This window comes from Festucalex cinctus, chromosome 16 (genome assembly GCF_051991245.1).
Source record: "Festucalex cinctus isolate MCC-2025b chromosome 16, RoL_Fcin_1.0, whole genome shotgun sequence".
Lineage (NCBI taxonomy): Eukaryota > Metazoa > Chordata > Actinopteri > Syngnathiformes > Syngnathidae > Festucalex > Festucalex cinctus.
In genome coordinates this window covers 14583017-14594172 of record NC_135426.1, presented here as the reverse complement: position 1 = coordinate 14594172, position 11156 = coordinate 14583017, and the positions used below count along the sequence as shown (strand labels likewise).

Genomic DNA, 11156 nt, shown 5'->3' with positions numbered 1-11156 from the left:
CCCTCTCTCTACCCCCCCCCCCCCCCCCCCTTTGCGCATTTGCATAAGGCGCAGACAGGCGGTGATGTGACAAACAAACCTGGCACACACACACACACACACACACAAAAACGCCAACCGGCTGCCTCCTATACATGAACCCAAATAAGAGTATACTCCCTCCAAAATGGTTACCTTACAACATATTTCACTGGAGCTCCACGGCTTGGCTCTCTGCGTCGTTGTCCGGCCGCCAAGTTCCCATCAGGCGGCTGATTTATGGCGCTCGATGCATTCCTCAGGCCGCCCGAGCTGAAATATGAGACGAGATGCCGAGAGGATATTCACTCTGCGACGCTGCGCGCCCTCGCTCTCACACGAGAACATTCAACACGGCCATATAGACAGCATTAGCCTCTGTGCATTATTATTTGCTCCCAAAATGGCTGCTTGGAACCAAAATGGCTGATTTATTTGGGGAATGGGGCCTTCAGGGTGCTGTGATGATAGACGGTGTTGGTTGGTGACGCTGCCGACAGAGAGGGTTTTTTTTTCAGGGAATTCGGCTGCTTCAAAACTAAAATGGCCGACTATACCCTACTGTATGTGTCCTTAAGACATCTTCATGTGTCTCTTTATGACAAGTTACTTTTAAATGATGAAACTGGTGACTGATAGCTAATTTTGAAATGGCTGCTTCAAACCCAATTGGCCAACATCCTGTTGAATTTGGCACCAATTATTGTACATTGCAGTCATTGTACATACCGGTATATTGATCACCATACATAAATATATTAGTGATTCTGGAAAGTTTAAAAAATTTGAGTGAATTTGGGTGAAGTTTAAAGGTAAATAGAAAATAAAACACTGAAAGATTTAAAAAATAAATAAATAAATAAATCCCATCATAACATTAGAAAAACATGTACAAAAAAATTTGATAGATTAAATACAATTATTTAATTTTTAAAAAATTGATTAAAAAACGACAACATAATTTTATTTGTATTGTAGTTTATTTCATTTTATGCATTGCACTGACGATGTTTTGCTCATGAACATGGATGCCTCTCTGACAGTGTCAATCAACCAATCAGACATTTGTGGGTGGGGTTAAACTTACCCTCACCCACACTCCACACACCTGGTCCCAATCTGCTCAACATCTTCCTGTACTTGAACATACAAGGAGAAAAACAAAAGCAGAAATGACATCATCAAGCTTATAAAAGGTAAGACCTCTCTTCTGTTTTTCATGTATGACATATTGTATGTTTGTGTCCTCCTTTTACTCGGTGTATCACAAAACGACACAATATCAAAGTTAGCTCTTGATGAGTTAGCCTAGTATCCACCATAGCTAGCTAGTACTAAAGTTGAAAAAGATTGCAGGCATGAACAGTGTTGTTTATAACACTGCGGCATTATTTATTCATTTATCAAATAAGACTTCAAAAGAGAGTTATCTTGTAAAATATTTACTTCACAGTATTTTAAAATGTTTTTCAGGTGCCTTAGTGTCTGCAACAGGGTTGAACAGCAAAACAAATTGATGGTTGAGCTCAGCTGGACGAATCAAATGTTTGATGATGCTTTATTGCCTATTTTTCTTGAAACACAAAAAAAAAATACATTTTTTCAAAAGGTAGGTCCTAAATTGTCTTCCAGTTGGGGAATGACCCACATGCAAACTGTTTGCTTGAAATAGCTTGAGGTTGATGTGTGACTCTGCTCTGTGTGAAAATCACTGTGTTGTCTGCATAGCACGATTTATAGCTGTGGCACATGTTGGATAAAACGTCACGTCTGTGTGATATTTTCGAGGAATACTGTATGTGTGTGTTCTTTGCAGTGTTGACACCAAACTGATGTTTGAGCGAGCTGCTTTTTGCAACCCTGACGCGGTTTGCCGCTCTTGGCTCCAAGGCGGAGGGAGAGCCCGGCAGCGGGCGACGCCTCGTTGAACTTCAGTTTTGTTAGCGTTATCGTAGCCTGCACTCAATCAGCTAAAACTGTAGCACATAATAATTCCTGGAGCTGACAATTAACTATTTTATTATTATTTAAATGAAGATCTGCTATATGATAAGGAAGTGTTATCTCCCATCGTTGGTTTACAATGTGTGTCTGTTTTCTGCTTAATTTTGTACTGGAGGGTCAAATTTTGGTTTATTTAAACTTTTGTTGGTAGCTATGTCCATTTATATGAACCATTTGTGAATAACGTTGGAGGCGAGGAACTCCATGTTATGTTGGAGCAGGTTCCTGAGACGCGCTATAGCTAGCAGTAGCTAGCTAACAATAGCTAGCTAAAACGTGCATTAGTTTACGAAGCACTTTGTCTACTAATTACTAATTTTCATTAGACTAAAATTTTGACTTGTGATGTCAATAACTGAAAACTAATCTCCACGACATATGCTAGATTTTGCCTGGGTTTTAAAATAATGAACATTTCATGCTCTCATTTACCGCTAGTTGTGCCGGCTGAAATTGTTAACGATAGGGCTAGCTACATGCTAGCGTCACATATCCTCGGGTTAAGCCAAGTTCCCATGATAATCAAAACAACTCAGTCACTAACATAGCGATTTCCAGTGAGTCGGAATTCCAAGCCATCACTTTTATGTACCAAAGATCTTGCACTGATATATAGACTTGCTAGCTATATATATAGTATATTATAAAACTCTTTGGCATTATGTGTTATATTTTTAAAATAAACCGCTGCAACTATTTCCCACAAAAAATATTTGGTGTCCGCATTGCAAAAACTATTTAGTTCAACCAATCAGACAATGGAAAAATGTCGATGCTTAAAAAACAAAAACAAAAAAAACACACATACACAGCAACAAAAACCCAGCCATTGCTAACGGTGTGTTTGTGTCATAGGCCAGCACTCCTGAGTCTGGGTCTGAAGGCCCTGGGCAGATTACATTGTTATGGCAGCACAATGAAGCTGAAATCTGATTGGACGAGAAAAAAAAAAAAAAAAATCAAACATATATACTACTGGAAGGTGAACAGGCAAGACATTAGCTATGAAAGGAGATTATTGAGGTGTGTGGTTTGTGATCTAACAACTAATCTACCTAACCCTGTTGATGACTTGGCAGTCAGGGTGGGTGAAGATTCACCACTTTCGAGCCATGGCTGTACTAAATTGTCAAAAACGCACAAACACGATATTGCGAGGGTTCGCTGTACTCGCAATTAAAAAGTCCATTTCCCATAATGTGTCCTCTTTAGATGTAATCAGTGATTTCTCCTCCTTGCGGGATGCTGTAACAGCGCGGGAAAATTCCCCAAAGAATTTTCCCTGAAGCACAATGCGGGGGCTTGGCGCACATCTGCAAGCGTGTATGCCCATTTGGGGCTTTTGTTGACTTGCGTGTTACACCGCTGCCGTGGCACTTTGGCACCTGCGTACCATTAAAAAGCTAAAAGCTGCCATAATAAGCTGCAGGTGCACCCCTGGCAAAGGCTGGAGGGGGGGGATACTCGTACTTGAGTGTGTATGTGTGCAAATTTGAATTCTGTATTACGGCACATTTGCTCTTTTTTTTTTTTTTTAACTCAACAGGGAAACAAAAGAGAACTTCAGTCCGTCACGGCCACCCGTCTGTTGACACCGTCAATGCATGTTGACGTCAATTACCACAACAATTTTGTTACACAGGAGCTGTGTTGGCATGTATGCAAAATTCACCCCCTAAAACCTCCGCCCGCCATCGACAGAAACGAGTGGAAGTGACAGCCAATAAGGAGGCAATCTACTTCCTGAAAATCTAATTATGTGATGAATGGTGCGATGTATAGACCCTGGCACCGTAATATCGCACGCCCACCTGTGAAAACACACGCTGGAATAATTGTTTGTGTTTTGCGGGCGGTGATATGACACCGAGTTGTTTTCCGCAACCGGAACCCGCCGAACTTGCTGACCGGGCACATTTTTTTTCCCGGAGTTTCTAACTTCCAGCTGCTTTCTGCGGAAGATTGATGATAGAAATTCACATCATTAAAGTGCTGGAATTCCTCACCTGCTTAGCATTTACAGTACTTTGTGTGCAGGGCCTGCGTGCTCTTCTCACGATTAAACATTTCCAGATTTCACCACCGATGGGTCTTTCCTCTCCTCTGTTTGAAACTGGCTGACTTACCGCTGCGTGTTCGCATCATGCCGCGCTGCTTCGCAACTAAGGTGTTGCAATTCTGCTTTTCTTCATTTCTTGTGTCTCAATTGCAAAAATTGCCACCCACAGCTGATGTCTGCAACCATAGGATGCTTCATTTTAAAGTTGAATGATTGGAAGAATCTCTAACGATTTCTGGGTTATGAGATTGGACCAAGCTGCCAAATGAATCATTTGAAATGATTTACAAATCACGGCACCGCCACATCTTGCCAATGCAGCTTGCCAGCATTTTTTCCCCCAATCAGATGCCTACTAATTGTTATTCCCCTCCTGCTCAGTAGTTGGCGATATTTACCGCAAAATGTTGTAATCCACCTCACTAGGAGTCTGGAGAAGAAGAATCTGCTGAGTGCTATCCACTGACATGAATATGACTCAATAGCCCATACACACCCGTGCAAGCCGTTGAAGTCACAGGGCGGCCATGTTGCTCCTCCCATCTCGCTAGCAGACTACAGTATAATCTATACAGTATACGTATAGATTAGACATATACAGCTCTTAGGCAGTTACTATGGGGCGGGGGTGGGGGTTTTGTGGCTGTTTGGTCACTATTACTACTAAAAAAAAAAAAGAAAATGGACAATGTGCTGCTTTGAAGACCCCCTTTTTCTTTTATTGCTCAGTTCCTGTCATGACTGGTGGAGCGAGTGGTTGTGGGGAGGTGGACCCAAAGACGGAGAAACAAGGCTGGGAGACAAACAGGAATGAGATTAACTTTATTGACGGAAACCAAGTAGAAGACCGGATGGGACGTGAGCGGACTGGTTGCTATGACTGGACTGAAAGTGAACAGACTGGGCATGACGTGGACAGACTTGGCAGGACGTGGACAGACTTGGCAGGACGTGGACAGACTTGGCTTGGACGTGAGGGAGACACTTGGCTTGGATGCGGAGAACCGTGACCAGACGCGGAGAACCGTGACCAGATCAGACATGACCATAAATGCGCGAGCTGAATGACGAGCGGAGATGTGAAACAGGAAATGAAGTACAGAACGGCCTTCCAAATTAAAAGCATACTTTTCAAAATAAGATCTTTGAACATCACATAAAACAGCTTGAAGAATACTTAACACTTAGTATATATGCCCTAACGTTTTTAGTCTAGAACTGGGGGTTTAATAACAATAATAACGTTAACATTATGTGGTTGTAAATATAGTAGGCGTAACAAACTTTTTTTTTCATAGGGTGTGTGGTTTCTCATCCCAACCATATCACACTCGTAAATACATCATTAGAGCCTAAACTACAAAACATGACTTGCTTAACTAGGTTATATTATGTAGCATTACTAGTCTGCTGGAAAAAGCCAAAGAAGTAAGGTAGCAACGCGGGGATGAACATATGGCTCATGTGTTCAAACCTGGCAAAGAGCGGAAGATTAACAATGATTTGTGTGAAATGAAATGGACCACCCACAACCCCCCCCCCCCCCCCCCCCCCCCCAAAAAAAAACAGTGTGTAAGTATAACCTTCACTTTCATGTACCCATGGGAGTGAGGAAGACAGGGATGGAGGGTGGGTGGGGGGTGCTGTTATTCCTTCCGCTGTTTGCAGGGAGGCGCAACTGGCATCACACACACGTTCCCCCATATGGTGTATGGATCTGGGATGCAAGGATGCGGCGGCTAAAAAAAAAAAAAAAAAAGAAGAAGAAAAAGAAGTCCCATATGCGTGTCTGTTTCTCTTCATTAGCTGGCGGCCGGAACAGAAGTAGCTCCTCGTCGGCTTGACTGAAATGACTTGACGATGAATCCGTTCCAACAAGGACTCGCCGCCACGGAGATCTGACATTCCCTTGAGGGCCGCGCTTGAATTGCACCAATATCAGCTTTGAAACTTCCGATTATTATTATTACAGTTTTGAGTTCTTTTCATCCTGATTCGAGACCATCCACGCGTCCGCTTTGCTTACCTTTTTAGTTTTGACGTGATGGCAGAGGAGGGCGAGCAGTTACTCCAGAGAACTATTTGTATCCAAGCAATTAAAATGTCAATTTTCCGTAATTTGTCCCTCTAAGCATAACAAACGCTAACATGCCAGCACACTTTTTTTTTTTTTTTTTTTGTATTTTCTTTCTTTTTTTTCTTTTTTTTTTTATCCAGAGCCCCTACCTCCTCCTCAACTCCTCCTTGGGCCAAGAGTCGAGGAATAAACTGATCCCGTGTCAGACATTCCCGGGATAGTACATCATAGCCAGCGGCGCGATTAAGGTTAAAGAGCATTCTGGAGCGCTTGGAGAGGCTGCGCTACGACGGGGGGGTGCGGAGGGGGTGGTGTGTGGATGTTGTAGCTGTGAGGAAGTGATGCCGGCGGAAGGGTGGCGGCGGGGGGAGCAACGGTGCGCCCCTGCTCGCCCCTAGCCACCCTCCTCCGACTGCCATCTGATGTGAGGTAACATGTGAGGGCGAGCATCCATCTGTCGGCGGTATACACTAGCAGAAGGTGCGGCTAATGAGGCTTGATTTGCCGCTGCACCTGCCTCCAATCTGGGGGGGGGGGTTGAGCCTGCGTGTGTACGCATGTGTATTTGTGTGCCAGGGATGTTCTATCTCGCCAGCCGCCCCGCAACCCATCGAAACCTCCATCTACTGCCCCCCCCCATTCCATCCCTCCTCCCTCAAGGTGTAATCATTGCTAAGCTTGTATGGGAGCGCCTGCAGGTGGACGGATCCTGGGAATTCATTAGGAAGTAGGTGAGACCCTGGGTTGAAAGCGCCTTTTGACCCGCCTCCCAAACATTCCTCGCCTTACTAAAGCACCACATTCCCAAAAAGGAAGACAACTTCTCGACTCAGTAGTGAGAATGCGTCCAGTCCAACATATATGGATATATGGAAGAATAAAATTGCGATTTAATAAAAAAAAAAATATATATATATATATACACATATATATATATATATATATATATATATATATATATATATATACACATATGTATATATACACATATATATATATATATATATATATATATATATATATATATATATATATATATATATATATATATATATATATATATATAATGAATAAAACAACTTTTTTTCTGAACCTTTAACACTTGCGAAAATTTAAATAAGTATTTTACAATAGAGTTAAAATTGGCCAATTAAATTGCTGGCCAGGCACTATAAAAAGAGAATTGTTGAACCAATTTAAGATTACAAGTTCAATTGTTGACCAATTTAAAAAAAATCACTTCAATTGGTAACACACAATTGAATTTAGGCCAAAGTGAACATAAAGCGATACTTGACTCATTGAAACATTTTCAGCAGTAAAAAATGAATATCTTGTCCAGAATTAATTTGATAACTTCATTATTTTTCATGTACAATTAAAGCCTTTTTTTTTCTACTTGCTCATGGCTCAGTTTCCTAGCCAAACCCAGAAAACAGGTGAGCCATGATTGGTCGTTACCTACTTCCTCACCACAGGTGAATCACCGAGGTGAGGTTATCACCATCAGTCGACAGCAAGTGCAAAAATTAGTTTTTAAAGGTATTAATTGTAAATGAAAAATAATCAAAATTTCAATCAAATTTATTCTGGACAAAATATTAACTTTATACTGCTGAAAATGGTTCAATGAGCCTTTAACTTTGGATTAACTTAATTCAGATGAATATATTAAGCTTAATCAACTCATAATTAATTAAACTTAATATTGAATTTTGACTAACTTAATTAAATCATGTGTTACCTATTGAAGTTTTTTTTTTTTTTGGTCAACATTTCAATTTGTAACCTTTTAAATTGCTTCAACAATTTCTCTATTTAGAGCAGGGTTCACCAATTCTGGTCCTTGAGGTCCAGAGTCCTGCAGGTTTTAGATGTTTGCGCCTACCAACACACCTGATACTAAAGATCAGGATCGTGATCAGGCATGCTAATGAGCTGATTATGAATCAGGTGTGCTAGTGGGCGGAAACATCTAAAACCTGCAGGACTCCTGACCTCAAGGACTGGAATTGGTGAAAAAAAAAACCCCGAAGTTCTCTGTTACTTGCCACCAATGCTCCTGTCCCCGTGTTAAATGTGTCCTGCATCATTCTTAACCCCCCTCCCCCCCTCTTTTGACACACAAGCTCTTCAGGAGCCAGTTATTCCAGACCATTGAATCCAGATCCAAACCAGCTCATTGGTGTTCCCCGTCTGCTTCTGTCTGTAAACCAAAACCCGGCGCGAGTCGTCCACCGCAAACCACAAGTATGAGCTAAGTTATTATTGTTAAAATGTCTGCATCGAGAAGCACTTCGAGGAGGAGCTGAAACATAAATCAAGGCAGTAGACAAAAGAACGGATTGGCGGCAGATTTGACACCATGATGACGATTGCTTTAGAATTTTGCAGCCTCATGCAGGGAAAAAAAACTGGATTTTGTCCAAGTGTCTAAATCTCAATTCACTATATGGCAACTCTGTATGTCGTTTCCTGAGCTCTATTTGTCTAGAGGTAAAAAAGAATTATGGCAAATAAATCCAGCAGCAGCAAATAAATCCCAGCCTTGTGTTGGAACCGTGAGGCAGTTCCATGGGAAACAAGAAGAGTTTTCGAATGCCGATCGTCCCATTAGACTCATTTGTTTTCTTGCTAATTCTTTGGTATGCAGCAAAAAACAAACAAAAAAAACCCAATGAAGCCACCCAGGGTATAAAAGGAAAAACTTTATTGTAGGAGATGGTGAACGCCTGATAGTGTCAGTTGATTTAGCACACCGTCATAAATGCCACGAATACTGTCGCGAATGGCCAAACGGCGTGCCAGTCAGGCTTAATACATCCCCTCATAAGACTGCCCAATGACATGCCTGATGTAAAATACACCAATCGAGCACTAAACTGATGCCTGCATACAGTCGTTAGCGAAACATCAGTGATGGATCGATAGCTTGGTCGGTACTGACGCCCACGCAAGCCTGGGCAGCCATCTTGCTCCTCCCACCTCACGAGCAGATTACTGCATAAACTATAATGTATATGTACAGATGAAACACATACAACTCGTAGGCAGTTAGTATAAGCAGGGGCGGGGTGCGTTGGATTTGTGCCGTTTTAACAATAATAAAAAAAAAAGAAATAAAAAAAAAAAAAAGAAAAAATCATTTTTCTTTAGACCCCAGTATTAGATTTGGCAGAGGCATCTTTTGTTGAATTACAGTTATAATTCTTTAATAAAAAAATAAATATAGCCTACACGATTCTTCCTGTAAACATCATTAAGCATATAATTTATACATGCATTTAAGGCAAGTTATAAAATGTCTGAAGTCCTGTCCTCTTGTTTATGTTTAAAGAGATACTTCACTTATTTAGCACATTATAAAAAATAAAAAGTTAATACTTTATCTATAATTAATTTGATATTTTCATTATTTTTCACGTACAAATAGTACGTTTAAAAACGCATTTTGCAACTTGCTGTCGACTGGAAATGACATCACAAGGGCTCAGATAACCAATCAAAGCTCACCTGTTTTCTAGGTTTGGTCATGTGACATTCACAAGCTGAGCTGTGATTGGTTACCTAAGCCCTTGTGATGTCATTTTCAGTCGACAGCAAGTTGCAAAATGTGTTTTTAAAGGTACTAATTGTACATGAAAAATAATTAAAATATCAAATTTATTTTAGGCAAAATATTAATGTTGGACTGCCAAAAATGGCTATATAAGCAAACTATCCCGTTAACAAATTTAAACACCATAAATCGTGCTGTTTCTACTGAGGACTGGCTCAAATGTTCTCCAGTTTCGATACTGTAAATGTGTAGGATCGTGTGCTGAGAAACGTTTCTTGGGAGGAGCAATATGGTGGTCATATATCTGGTGGTCATATATTCAGATCATTGCAGAATGCTCACCTCGGGGTCTTTTTAATCCGATTGAGGTGTTTACATGGAGCATTTTCATTCTGCTTGGTCAATCGGTTTCATATTAATCATAATATGAGGCTCCATGTAAACTGGCTATGGACAGGCTAACAGGAATTAGCATGGACATTACGGTCATTAGAAACTTTTGAACAGCTACTTAAATACACATGGAGCAATGCATACAAACAGCAGTCGGAGGAACTGTAATCTTAAATCCTCAAACGAGACGCAGGCAGAAAACCGGCTGTTATCGAGGAAGGACTCGCATGTTTACTTTCCTCTATTGTTTGTGGCTTTTGGAAACGGAGCGATGATGTTCGTGCTTGCCTGCATACCGCCCTCTTGTGGTGATAGCCTTTTACTACGACTCACACAGGGCACTTCACTTGTCATTGATGTACACTTTTCCCCGCTATCGTTACCATAAATGATAAAATAAACGCAGCGTTCGCAATTGTTTGCGCTCGCCAACCGCAATGTCTCAGTCAAGACGCTTAACGACGGCCGTAAATCGTTCATTAGAGCAACGTGTAAATGCCATATGCTCGCGACTACCTCTCTCTTGTGCGTAATGGTGCTCCATCCTGGCGGCTGACGTGGGTCAGATCTCCAGGCAGGTGGCCGGGAAATGGAGGCAGATGGGCCCAGTGGGCCTGCCTGCCCGCCGCCGAATCTGTGAACTTCTCTCTCTTCCCCCCCCCTCCTCTCTCTCTCTTCAGTTTCAAGCGGCACTGATGGGCCCTTGAATTATTACCGGGCCCCCCATTCATAATTACCCAGGGCCTGGTGGGGACCAAAGCCCCACTAATGACGCCTTTGTTCCCGCTGATCAACGGCGCACAATCAACAAGAGAGGACGTATGACTGAGAAGAAGCATTGAGCGATAACGTGCCTTTAGGGCAGCCTCTCTAAAACAATCACGCATGCTTTCTCTTCACTCCCCTCGTTAAAGGCCACTGTTCACAGGGAGCGTGAGACTCGGTGTGTGTGTGTGAGAGGGCCTCTGATTCGCCGCTTCCCACAGGCTTTACTGCACTCAGCGTATTTGATGTCTTTGGACGGCAAACGACGGCGGTCCCTTCAA

General features: G+C 41.9%; 1 protein-coding gene across 3 annotated transcripts in view; it reads left to right on the top strand.

Moving 5' to 3' along the window:
- Positions 1-1080: 1080 nt before the first annotated feature.
- Positions 1081-11156, top strand: part of pik3c3 (phosphatidylinositol 3-kinase, catalytic subunit type 3) — a 42152-nt gene continuing 32076 nt past the window's right edge. For all 3 annotated transcript variants that reach the window (XM_077498706.1, XM_077498703.1, XM_077498704.1), the window contains exon 1: positions 1081-1214. The gene's annotated coding sequence lies outside the window, so the exon portion shown is untranslated. The remainder of the gene's footprint in view (positions 1215-11156) is intronic.